This window comes from Triturus cristatus, chromosome 1_2, assembly GCF_964204655.1.
Source record: "Triturus cristatus chromosome 1_2, aTriCri1.1, whole genome shotgun sequence".
Classification (NCBI taxonomy): Eukaryota; Metazoa; Chordata; class Amphibia; order Caudata; family Salamandridae; genus Triturus; species Triturus cristatus.
This window is the reverse complement of record NC_140580.1, coordinates 759,843,575-759,857,696: the sequence shown is the minus strand read 5'-3', so window position 1 is coordinate 759,857,696 and position 14,122 is coordinate 759,843,575.

Here is a 14,122-nt window from a genome sequence, read left to right as displayed (position 1 = left end):
CTTCATTGCCCGAGTCATAGTCTTCCTCATCACAGTCCTTCATTCCCTACCCCCTCCTGATAATAACATAATACTAAAATCAACAGCTAAAATAAAAAAAATAAAAAAAAAGGAGAAAGGGAGGAAAGTTACAATGGTTATTATGATGAAGATCTTGGTATATTCAGGAAGTGCACATCAAGGTGCTCCTCCGCTATGGGTCACACAACAGGAAGTCTGTGTGAGCCATGTTGGGAGGGGCACTTGAGTACTTTTATATTTATATGAGTGAAACCTGTGCCATGAAGATAGATGGCTCATTATGTGAGAACTGTGACGAGGAAGACTTTGACTCGGAGTAATGAAGATTGCCAGTAAGTAATCAAAGCATTACAGTTAGCACAAAGATGAAAGTGCAGTGGTGTGTTAGAAATATCCCCAGACACAAATATCATGTCTTAAATATAGTTTATAAAGATATCACCCATTGGGTGTAGATTTTCTATTATTACCTCCAATGTAACACTATTTTTGAAGGTGATATTTAAGACTCAATATTTATGTTGGAGGATATTCTGACAACAATACTCTGGTACCTCACCTAAACAGGCAGATACAGTGGATAAAGTCCTGCTCTGACCTACAGGAACAGTCCCAGAGAGGAGTGTTAGTTGTATGCATTAGGTAGGTGCATCCCCAACAACCTGCACACAGAAATAATTCAAAGCCACGGATGGCCTCACCAGTATGAACACTGCAGGTAGGGGACCCTCCAATCTACAGATCAGTACCTGCTGCTACCCTTTCTATCACTACTCAGTGAAACGCCTGCCAACAATGCACATCTGTCCCAAGAGACCAGGCCAATACATTTGCATGACAACATGCAGTTTCATCCATACTGCCAAAGGTTTTGTTGTACTTCCACATCATGTTCATATGTATGTGTGTTGTCATTGCCTTAAATGGTTGTCTAATTCCCCTCTCTGTGATGTGGTGTGACTCATTTAGTGCTGCCTTCTCCTGCTGTGTCCTTTCCACTGCTTCCTCGTTGTGGTCACGGAGCTCATGTTGGCCAGTTTGTGATAGCACCCATTAGTCACAGATCTGCGATGTAAGATGCAAACTCTGCCTGAGTCCATCCTTTACGGACCCCACCATCCACGTGTCATCGTTCATGCATTTCTCTCCCCGCATCTGCACAGAAATCATTTGATGCTTGGTGACTTTGTCCCCTACAGATGTCTTTTTCGTTTCTGCTCTTCCTACATCTCTTTGCCAATCATGAGTTTTAGTGTCCACTGAAACTGTGATACCCCAATTAACCTTAATTTCAGTGTGGATGTGGCACATACAATCCTGTTTCTCCATTTCCAAGACCAGGACCTACCCAGTTTCCATAAAACTGGTCCACTATTAGATGATTTATCTAACTTGGTTGCCTATGGTCTCCCTTCATCTTATGTGATGTTTGGGGAAGCTACTGGAATTACGTGTGGAAACAGCAGTCTTCATACATGTTACATGTTGACCCTATGGGGCATATTATCAAGGGCTGGCGATAAACTTATCGCCGCTTTAGCGTCTATTTTTGGGTGAAAAGCGGTGATAGCTTTATCGCTTTATCAACAAGGACACACTAGCGCGTGTTTTGCTGACTTAGCGCCCGTTTCCACAATGCCTAACTTTGCATCGCTAATGATATGCAAAGTAGGCGTGCCTGACAGAACTCCATGGATAAATATTGCAAAGACAGCTTCGCGATATTAACTACAATGGCCCGGCCGGCGAAGCAATGGACAAAATCGCGCTGACTGCCCTTTATCGGTGGATTTTAACGTCTGCTAAAATCCAGACTTATATATACATAACATTGGGGGTGGATTATGGTGATACGACCACAGGGTCGTATCAGCAAGGTTATCGCCGTTTACAAGTGAACATCGATGGTTTTCCAGCAATGTTAGGCCATTACCCCGCTATCGCTGGAATTTTCATGGCCAATGCACTAAGCGTTGTTAATACAGCGCTAGCTTGGCGATCAATTCCAGCGATAGCTGGCGATGGGAAAACTCGCACTAAGCACGGCCAGCGATAATTATCGCTGCCGCTTGATGATATGCCCCCAAAAGGGGGAAAGATGAGAACGTGTGAAACTTTATGGTTCATATGTCCTTTGACAAGGGATGAAGGTGGTCAGGACAGGTCTGCTGCCAAGAAGGCATTTATTCAAAGCCTGTGGTTTGGGTGTACAGGTGCTGGCGTTGGGTAGTGTGAAGGTACGTTGATAATTATATTAGGATTTGGCTCAACATTTTGACTGATTCTTTATCCTCCTTTGGTGTGTGTGTAGTTGTATGTATGTATATAGTATTATCATTGTGCAGTTCTAGCCAAAAGGCAGCAGAGCACTGTGCATGGTCAAAGACAAGCATAAAATCAACAAGTAGTATGAGCTGCAGCTGGTTTGTGGACGGCTCTCCTGCTTAGAAGTAAGAAGGTTGAATTGAGATGATGGCAGTAGCGTAGCTAGACCATTTGCCACCCGTGGTGGGTCCTACGTTTGCCGCCCGCTGCAGCCACGAGGAAGAGTGGCGGGGGGAGGGTGCTGGCGATTCCTGTGTTTGCCGCCCTGTGACAGCCGCAGGTAAGAGCAGGGGACAGCTGCCACCCCCAAAATCCATGCCACCCGGGGTGGACCGCCCCTCCCCTGCCCCCCCCCTTGCTACGCCACTAGAGGATGGGTTGCAGTTGTACTTGTAAAACATCCACCTGGATGTAGATTGCTGTACTACACTCTTTGCTCTCCATGTGTATGTGTGTGTTTCTTTCTTTGATGGAAAGCCCTGATGCTTGGTGTGTCCTTAGGCATTCTACGCATTAGGGATGTTTTCTGTTTCTTCGCTTTTATGAAAGCATTTTGCCATTTGTAGTTCTCTATTGTAGTTTGTTTCATGCTGAAAATCGTCATGTTTGTTGGGCGATGCTGATATATAGTTGGAGGTGCATGGGCATGGCGCTGGCTGTGCCTCGACTTTGTAGTGATTTGGTGGTCTTCAATCATGGTATATTGTGTCTCCCATGTGTTTGTTTGATTGAACCAAGCATGTTTTTCTCCTTTGGCAACTCTTTGGTGAAATATATCTTCACAGTCTCTTCATGCTGGCAAACACTCTCATCTGGCCTAGCTTGGTATGACCCATAACATGGAAACATTCTCACTGTGACAGCGTAAAATATCTATATTATATCAAATGTCTTTACCACGGCCCACCTGTTATAAGGCGTACTATATCCTTTTGGGAGATAAATGAGCAAGTTACTTACCTTCGGTAAGGATGTATCTGTAAGACACATATGTTAGTTATAGATTCCATATCAGTACTGTGCCTATAGATAAAATGTCAGCTGGACGGTGCGAGCGGTGGTTAAACGGGTTTCTTGGTGTAGACAGATAGTGAGTGCACTCGTATCAGGGAGCTAGTACTTCACTTACACCGATAACTCTATTGAACTTAAGACTATTTTGGATTTCTACTTGCCATATTTTGAAGGGACGACTGCTGCCTTCTTATGGTTTTATGACTTATGACATGACTCATTGACTTGGGACGTTGTGTATGTGTACTACGTGTCCCGGAACTATATTAACAACTTTATCCGTCTGATTATTTTTGCCTTGAAAAAGTCTTTGTAAGACGAAACACGTGTCGGCTGGTCCGTGTATTGAACTTACAACCCTGCACTAATAAACAAAGATGACAAGCAAAAAATACCTAAGGGGTTTTGGATTTCTTATCAGAGAATTCATCAATGGAACTGATCCCATCATTTCTGTCTTTGACAAGCTTATAGAACTTTTTAAAGCTGACAACTTACACTAATTGGGTATTTAACCCGTTTACAGCAGGGGAGTGCTATCTAAGTCTTCTAACTTCTAATCACGTATTTACGTATGTCTCTGACATATGGATGATGTTCTTAGGTAGTGGACATCAATTGAAGCTTTGAGCACCCTCATATAATCATTGATCTTTTTACAGTTTAACGCCTTGACTTTATGCATTTTTTTATAATTATTCAAATGTATTTTGGTGTGCCGTTTTTCCCTAATTTTTAGGGACACTACTACCTGTATTCGTTTCCTTTTCTCCCATGTGTTTGGTTGATTGAACCAAGCATGTTTTTCTCCTTTGGCAACTCTTTGGTGAAATATATCTTCACAGTCTCTTCATGCTGGCAAACACTCTCATCTGGCCTAGCTTGGTATGACCCATAACATGGAAACATTCTCACTGTGACAGCGTAAAATATCTATATTATATCAAATGTCTTTACCACGGCCCACCTGTTATAAGGCGTACTATATCCTTTTGGGAGATAAATGAACAAGTTACTTACCTTCGGTAAGGATCTATCTGTAAGAGACATATGTTAGTTATAGATTCCATATCACTACTGTGCCTGTCGAAAATATTCAAAAAAGAATAAGTGAGGGAGTCTAGTGGGGTTTGTTCAGCATGTTCTTAAATTGTGCATCACATATATTTCTATAATTCATATCAAAGTATTATATGTTGTAGAAGTGTTTACAACCTCTATCCTGTAAAACAGTGGTTCTTAATCTTTCGAGCTCTTTGAACCCCCACTTAATCATGGGAAACAGCCATTACAATGCTGTTACCACCATGCCTTTACCACGCATGCATTACAGAGCATGCACTTTTACCACGCATAGCCTTTACCTCAAATTTGTTTACAATGCATATGACTTTACCATGCATGCCTTCACAATGAAATAACGTTGTACAGGTATGCAGGGGGAGGGAATATGTCTGGTACTGGTGGTAAGGGCATATGTGTGGTAAAGCTACCAGCGTGGTTAAGCTATCAGCGTCGTTAGAGGAAGCGGAGAGACCCTTCTGCTTCCTATTTATGACCTGCTCCATGGCTGAAGAGATGCCTTCTCGTTGTTGTGAGTGAGGTATGGGAGATTGGGCCTGGGGGAGGGTGGTTTTTGGGCTTTAGAGGTGGGGGATACTGTTTTAGGGTTTAAGGATATTTTTTTAAAAGGCTAAGGAGTCCTGTTTTAGGGTTTATGGCAGGGGATGGGGGGGGGTAGTCGGAGAACTGTTTTAGGGCTTAGGGCAGGTGCGTGTATTATTTAGAAGGGCTAGGGGCTTGGGGGTTCGTGCTGGGGTCCACCTTTAGGGCTCAAGGCAGGGGTCAGGTATTTGTAAAAAGGGCTGGGTGCCACCTGGGGGATAGCCACGGGGAACGGTTTTAGGGCTCAGGGCAGGGGTCAGGGAAAACCTTTACCATGCATACGCCTTTAACATTCATGCTTTTATAACAACATTTGTTGTAAAAGCATGCATGCTAAAGGCTTATTCGTTGTTAGAAAATGCATGGCAAATGTTATGAGTGGTAAAGGCATCACGGTGTAAAGCACATGTGGTAAAGACATGTGTTGCAACGGAATGCGTTGTTCTCTCATACAATCCTTAATCATTACTGGAACCCAGGGGCCCCCACTGAGGTGTTACTGGAAGCCTGGGACCTCAGTCAAGCATTTTCGATGATTTGAACCACAAACAATACACAAACATACAGAAACAAGCATTCATCAAACAAATACACAAATGATTATGTATTGTATTTAATTCACAAACAAATAGAAAAAAAACAATATTATAAGGGTTGGAGCTTTTCTAAATTCAGTGAGACCACTCATCATCAATACTAAATTCTGTTTGGTGCCCATGTTCTGCTCCCACAAATCAATCTGAGGAAGCTATCTTAATTTTAGCCTCTAAATTCAAATACCTTCACATTTACATAATGTTTTAAAATTTTCAATCTTACATTTTGCTTCTTTATTTATATGCACTTTATTAATCGGTTCATGTTATTTAATTTTCTAAGCAGCCACAGACCACCTGAGTAGGCTTCATGGACCCTAGGGGTCCCAGGACTACAGCTTAAGAACAACTTCTGTAAAACATGGTTTTAAGTCCAAATGTATAAAGATGCTCAATTGATGACAAAAATATTTTATTGATTTTCAGACTATCAAACACATTTGTTCATCATTATCTCTTTTTTCTATTTTGAAGATCTCATCCATATTATCCATGCCATGAAACCATAAGAAATAAACTTAGTGGCTGTCTTAAATATTGGAGTAACTGCCCTCACGATTTAGGGATGTGTGCTGCCCCAAAGGATATCTCTTCCATTGGCATAAATTGCCATCATGACAGGAGCCTAACAAAGGCCATTAACATGCCGGTGCCTCATCGCACACTTTGAATATATATATTTTTTTCAAAACCAAAATCTCAATGTAGGACTTTCTTGTTGAAAATAAAAAATGCTATCACCTTCTTGCCATCGGAATTTTTTCCCATGGTGAAAGTTGTCTTTACTTTCACTTACCGACAAGTTTTGGATGATGATGTATGAAAGCAAAAACTGGCCAGTTGTTCACCCACTCTTGATAGAGCAGCCGGACAAATAGGAAAACCTCCGATAGAGTAAGGTCAGCGGTGGAGTCTCCATTGCTGACATACTTAAGTTCCACCAGACTCAAAATGAGGCGGAGCGTGTACTCCATTACTGTTGCGATGGAGTCCCCTCTCAACCAAACTCTAAATCAGGCCCTTAGAGTGTTTCACATCTCAACCAGAACTGAACAAGAGCCTTTTCCCATATATTGTTAATTGTACTGAAGAAAACCTAAACACATCATTAAACAATATTTTGAAATCAGACACTGCCTTTTACACTTTATTCCATTCTCAAAGTCCAATCTTAGTATGTGGCACATCCAAGGGCGGTGTGACCACAAAGCTGCTTTAAACGTTGATTCATTGTGGGTGGTTTTAGAAAGAGGTTCATGACTCTCTTTCAGTCACGGCTGGACTCTCAAATCAGTGGTGGGGTGAGGGGTGGAGAAAAAAAATCACTTACTTGTCGACCGGCTGGCCGGCCGCCACCTCCTTTCTGTCCTCTTCCCGGCTTAGGCTGGAGCAGGGATCAGAAAGCAGGATAGGCTCCCTTGAGCCAATCACAACGCTGCAATGCAGCGTTGTGATTGGTTAGCACTCAGGCTCCCCTAAGCTAATCACAACGCTGCAATGCAGCGTTGTGTTTGGTCTGAGCGCTGTGGTTCGGTGCTCAGATGGGGAATGGAAGACTGCCCATGTTCTCCACCCAGGCTGCAATTTATCCTGGGTGGAGAACATGCTAAGTGCGCATGAATGTTTGGCCGGCCCCTGAGGGCCCATGAGCATTTATGAGGGTGTCACCACTCTTCCCCCTGCGCAGCCCAGCCCCTCCCGCCCGTCCGCCCCACAAAACTGCCTCAGCACAGAAAAATTAAATGATAACATCTCGTTATTATCATTTTATGTTTCCTTTTCTATCGTGCTGAAAGGCAGTGGGACGGCGCTCCTCACCTTAGCGGATGAGCCACCCCTCCTCCCAATAGCTTCTAAATCCAGTGGGAGGGGCGGTATTCTGCCCTCTGATATCTAAAGCCAGAGTGTGGATGGAGGGGATATCAAGACTGGTTTCTGTAGACCATATTTCTAATAAGGGAGCGTGGTGGCTTTCTGCCATCCAGATGTAGCCCAGCTGTTGCTGGTTACTATACTGTTCCAGAGAAAATAGAGTTCTATTATCAGTGTGCTGGTAGTTGAATGAGACACAAGCGTGTTGGCTTACAATACTGCTCTTAAATGCATGTTGAAAACGCTGCCAGGCTGTATTCGTCTTCTCAAGCGGAAGCTTTCTGCTACCTGGGGCTGCTGGATGGTTCATGACTACGTTTTGTGTGAACTCTTGGCAGGATTGGGCTGTGACAGAAAACATGCCAGGACAGAAAATAAAAGCGGCTCCCTATTATTAAATCATTTAGCTATAAAAGTGGCCTACATTTGCCATCCTGGGCGGTTTTTAAATGTAGGTGTTTTGCAAGGTTTAGAAGGCTGCATGCATTTGTGCTTGGTGCAGGCAATGAATGATATAACATCGGGGACATCAACAGTAAAACCAGCCCACCAGGCCATAAAACCGGCCCACAAGAAGCCCCAAAAAACAGCCAATATCCTGATCTGTCAGACTAGCCCTTCTGTCACTGCCAGATTGCCCTGTAGGCCAGTCCAACCCTGATGCTTGGTGGCCGGGGCATTATGCAGGGTTATGGAATGCAGGTGTCCCTGCCCCACTCTCAGGAGTCTCTCTTTCTATGCAAGGGTTTTGTCAGTCTGTGAGTTGGCTTGGATAAGTGCAATGTTAGAATTCACCAGGGCCACGATTGCCACGATTTACTAAGATTTTGCATCAGGGTTGTGTCACTTTATTGGTGCAGCCCCGGCGCAAAATCTATTTTGGGATTCACAAAGCCAATCAAATCACGATTTTTGCGTGGCTTTGAAAAAACAGCAATGCAACACAGTGCATAGTGCTGCCTTGTGTTACCCTATGTCAGGTACACATTACATGGGTGGTGCTTGGATGTTCCCAAGCATCCATCCATGTGATTTGATGCACACCCAGATTTACTGACGTCTGTAAACCTGGATTTGCTCCAAAATTATACTCCTACCTGAGTTTGGTGCAAGGGGAGAAATATCTTTAATTCTCCTCGGTACTTCCTCTTTGCATGTGTGCTGAATTATGCAGCACACATGCAAAGTAGAACAGGCGAACAGGTTACGAACCACAAATGTAATTGATAACCCGTCCACCTTATTTCAGGTGCCACAGGATATGAAGCACTTGGGGACTAGCTGGTGGTTGGGAAGCTCTTCTGGGATTGTTTGCTGTCATATCTATCTTGGCTGTTCTCCAAATTAAGTGATTATGGGTTTTACAGCCTTCATAGGACCTGGGACACCCAAAGTCTGTCCCTCTGGCCACAGGAAAAGCTTCACACTCTGATTTGATTATGAAAATACAAGGGACCTCCTGTCCACTCAGTATCACACAATCAGTGCTGGGAGTTGGTGACAGTACACTAAGGGGAGCAAAGCTGTAACCATTACCAATTTCCTCCACACTTAGCAGAACACTGGGAGAAACAGTGAATAGAAATGCACCCAAATAAAGTGCTCTGTTAAGGTCATAAATTAAACGTGCATCATGTTTAGGGCCTCATTCATGAGGTTTTGCTGTAGGGCAGCGCAGAAGGCCTCTCTGCTGCGCTGCCGAACGGCAATAGAAAGGGGAAGGAATGCGCCGTATCTGTTACATAGGTGCATTCTTGCCCTTTTCCCCTGCGCTGGTGCAAAATGGGCTGCCGTGCAACGGTTCCTGCATTATGGGGATGATTGTTTTTGTGCAGGAAGGGAAACCTTCCTGCACAAAAACAATCACAAGAGACTTTTTCCTCTTTCTGTGTGTGCTGCTGAATGCGGATAGGGAGGCATACATTTTTGGGGCTGCCTCAGAGTTAGGATTTCTAGAAAATCTGGGGCAGTGTCAAAAAGCCAAGGATGCTGTTGGGAACACCCCAAACAACACCCATAGGACGCCCCTTTCATGCAATTTTCTGAGTGAAAAGGGCACATATTTATAAGGCCATGAAAAGCCACATAAAGTGACTTTACGTGGCCTTATAAATATGCTGTGGGCCATTGTGCCACCGGAAGGTCAAAAAAGTGACGTTCTGGCGGCAGAAATGTGCTGGTAGGGCCTGTGAGGATTTACCGTGGGGCAGCGCCGCAGGCCTTCCTGTTGTGCTGCGCTACGGTAAAAGAAAAGGGCAGGAATGCCCCATATCTATCTGATGTGGCGCATTCTTGTCCTTTTCCCCTGCGGCGGCGCACAATGGGCTGCCGTGCGCCAACGCAGGCACCTTTGCACCATGGTTCAAGGGTGCCTGCGTTGCGGGTATGATTAGTTTTGTGCAGGAAGAGAAACCTTCCTGCACAAAAACAATCACAAGAGACTTTTTCCTCTTTCTATGTGTGCTGCAGAACGCAGCACATATAGAAAAAGGAAAAACTAGGAGAAAGAAAGATATTTCTCCTCGTTGTGCCTCCTTTACGCGTCCCCTGGGGAGGCGTAGGTTTTTGGCGCTGCCTCAGAGTTACAATGTCTCATAAATCTGGGGCAGTGTCAAAAAGCCATGGATGTTGCTGGGAACGCCCCCAGCAACACCCATGGAACACCCCTTTCAAGCAGTTTTCTGAGTGAAAGGGGCACATATTTATAAGGCCATGAAAAGCCACGTAAATATGCCTGGCTGATTGCGCTACTGGAACGCCAAAAAAGTGACGTTCCGGTGGCACACACATGCCGGTAGTGCCTATGAAGCCCTTAGTGTTTTACACCCCTAATGAAATACGTGGCATGTCAGATCTCTGGTAGCTGCTAGTAAAAAGTGCTGATATGTTATGAAGTTCTCACTAACTCATAGTAAAGCAGAGTGATGGGCAGTTCATTAGTATAGCGCTTCTTACATAAGTGAAATATTCTGTGTCCACTTACTGTTTCTATCAGATGCACCTTTTTTCTGATTTTCTGATTTTCATAAGAGATCTATTAGACATTACGTTCATATAAACAGAGAACATTTCATACCTTTAAGGAAAATGTCAGGTCCTCTTTAGAGGCATTTAGAACAATGTTTTAGAACACATCCTGAATAGTCTTCAAAACCTTCTCCACATGTAAAGTTACAGGAATAGATTCTAACTGAGCTATCAAGGCGAAAGCACCAGCACTCACTGAATTCCTAAGTCGCATCCAATCAGCAAAAGAAAGTCTTTGCTTAAGTACAAAAAAGTAGAAGAAAAGCAAATGTTACAGTGTCAATTTAAGGAATACCACAGTTAGGCATCAATCAGAAATCAACCTACTTTTTGTCATTGTTTTCAGCAATCAGGCCCAATTGCATCTTCAGGAGAAGACATCTCCAATTTGCACCCGAGAAGAAACAGCAGATATTATCCATCCCAAATCATGGTACCAAATAAACTCAAATTACCCTTTCCTCTCGATTTACGTCATATCATATGAAATTGAGCAGGCCACCTTCAGCTTCTGACTCCATTCGATTTGTCATTACCGGGTCTCATAATACAACAAGGGGCATAGTCAATTTAATTTAATTTAATTAAAAATTAAATTACATTTTTTGCAACGGTTTCATCCAAGCTGATGTTCAAAGCCCAAATTATACAAAACAGTAGCCATTGGTAACTCAAGGCATTCAGATTATGAACAATACATTTTAGACCCAGGAATTCACCTATGCATCTTGTAAAGAACACAGGTCTTAACATAAAGCCTCAAGCCACCTTCCTCCAGGAAGTGATAAAGTGTTGGTTAGAGATTGCCTTAAAAACAAGACATATCAAGGTACATGGGGGCATATGTATAAGCTCCTATCGCCACCGAAACATCCCTTTTTTCAACGTTCCTGTGGCAATAGGGCCTTTGCCTTATTTACAGGGTTTAACACTGTCTTGTAAATAAGGCCCCCTTTCACGCTATACTTAGTGTGAAAGGGGTGGGCAGTGGGTGTTGCGGTGGGCGTTCCACCGCAACACCCACTGATTTTGGTGCTGCGCCCTATTTACAAGTGTGGCGCAATAGGAGGCAGCACCAAAATTAAGACCAGGGAAAACCTGGTCTTAACTTGGCGAAACGCAGAGAAATGTATTTATTTTTGCCTTGTGCAGCACACATGGAAAAAGCTAAAGGCCTTGGATTATTTATGTGTGGGAAAGTGTTCCTTCCTGCACATAAACAATCTGTAAAAAAAAATAACAGTTTGTAACTTCCATGTGTGCTACAATAATCAGTACACATAGAAGTGACAAAACAGCATTTAAAAATTGTTCATGTGCAGGAAGAAACACCTTCCTACACATAAACAATCCTCCCCTGCACGCAGACACCCTTGCACTACGGTGCAAGGGTGCCTGCGTTGGCGCTAGGCTGCTCAACTTAGGGCCAGCGCAGGGGGAAACGCAGGACTGCACCATATTATTTCAAATATGGTGCAGCCTTGCGTTTCTGAAGTGGCGGAGTGAGGCGAAAAGCCATGATGGCTAACGCCTCACTCCTTTGTAAATATAGCCCATGATGTGCTATTGTAGCAAAATGATGCTCCTTGGTACAGTGTCAGCCTGACGTTTTAGAATATTACATAAGGTTCCTTGAAGAACTGCCTGTAAGACCTGAGGCTGGATCCCAATAATAAACTCACGTTCTTGGTAGAGAGAATCACTCCAGGCAACCTCATCACCTAAGTCTATGGACAGGATGAAGAGCAGATTTGTTACTTTGGGGATCAAAGGGAAGAAGGTGTTGTCAGAGGAGGGTTACGATAAGGTAAGGTTGGGAGCAGTAAGAGAATACGAGTCCCACATTTTGTCTGAAGAAGATTATATTGATCTTGTCAGAATTTTGCTCTAGTCAGCTGATTTCCTCTAGATGACAGAGGGCATACTCATCGTTGGAAACCCCCGCACATATCGTCACAGCATCATCAGTCATTGTTGGCAAACAGAGTCAGGGTTTGAGGAGAAAATGTAGTCTTCCTTATTACAATAAGGTTCAGAATTTACATTGATACTACTGTATTGTCGGGCCTCAAAGCTGCATGCATTTCTATTAGAATGTATTAAGGTCTGTTTCCTGCCCAGGAAGTGGAGCCCTGGAGTCCAAAAGTTTGATTTTATCTCTCTCTTTATGTGTGATCCTCACTTGTTGCTCTTTCGCTTCCGGATCCAGGTCAAGTTGTGCTGAACTTCAGCATTGTGGCTCGAACAAGGTTGATGTAACTTAATTGTTTCAGAGGTCCAAGAGGCTCCTGCAGAAAGACCTTGATATCCCTAAATTTTGGAGGGCAATTTTCCCAATCAAGTCTTTCCTCTCCTTATTTTTTTTCTTTCAGAGGTGCTGTCATTTTCAAGATAACCCATCAGACTGCTCAATAAAAAGTCTTTAATTTATATGTTTAGGGAAAAAAATGTAATCTTTATTTTTTATTTGTAGTTGTATTCTTTTTTTCCTTAATCCTGCCCCTGTGAATTTTATTTTTACTTCAATGTGTGTTTGTTATCGATATCTTCATCTACAAATGTGCACATTAATAATACATAAATGTACTTAATCGCAGTACTTAACACCTTGAACTAAAGTATATGGAGTGATCTATAAAAATCCTTTAAAAAAACATAAAAATACATTTGTACGACCTGGTGGGATGTCATTTCTGTATTATGCATTGTTTAAAAAGAATGAAAAATTTTATAAGATCATGTGCAACAATAAAAAGAATACTTGGATACATTGATCTTAACATACCATCATCTTGTCCTGATAACACCCATATTTCCTGTGACTAAAAAAGGTGTTTTTTCAGCCCCAACAAAACGAGCTGGGTCAGTGCATTGCAATTGAGCCTTTATGCTGAATCAGCGTTTTTACGTCAGAAGCACATGACAGTGTAGTTTTCAAAAGTTGAAGGCTTGGTGACAAGGGGTTCCATGTGTGGCGAAAACTCTTCCTTGACATCAAGATTTATAATGTGGCAGCGAGGAAGGGGGCTCACGACACATTACTGGCGGCCAGATTGAGAATAGTCAAGGGGTGTTTATGATGTTTCAGGCGTTTGTCGTCTTCGGTTATTCCTCCATTGCTTCAAGAGGATTCATATTGAATCCCTCCCTCCAGGGGGAATGACGAGTCGCATAATCTATGCGTGTAGCGCAAATGGCGAGGTGTAAACAGTTTATATTTACCTCGCCACGAATTACTGTGTAGATATGACTCATAGCTGTTGTTTACCTACAGTCAAGAGTTCAGCCAATTGGAAAGTAAATTGTTTATAGCTGAAATCCACGTGCGCCCTATGTGTGACAGCTGTTAGTGCTAAACCTGAGTATACTGTATAGATTAACGGACTAGTGTTCCGCACGTCACACGTTGCTGGGGCGTCTTCTACAGGATCCGGGCCAGGAGATTTTTACTCTTGAATGAACTCTTCCTGGAAAGGCCCCAACTGAATAGCCGGATAACCTTTGATATTTGGGGTGAGCAGGATGGTTTCATGGGGTGGTCTCATGAGGCACAGGGTCAAGACTGATTTGCATATGGCTGGGTCTGAACTGGGGTGGTGAAG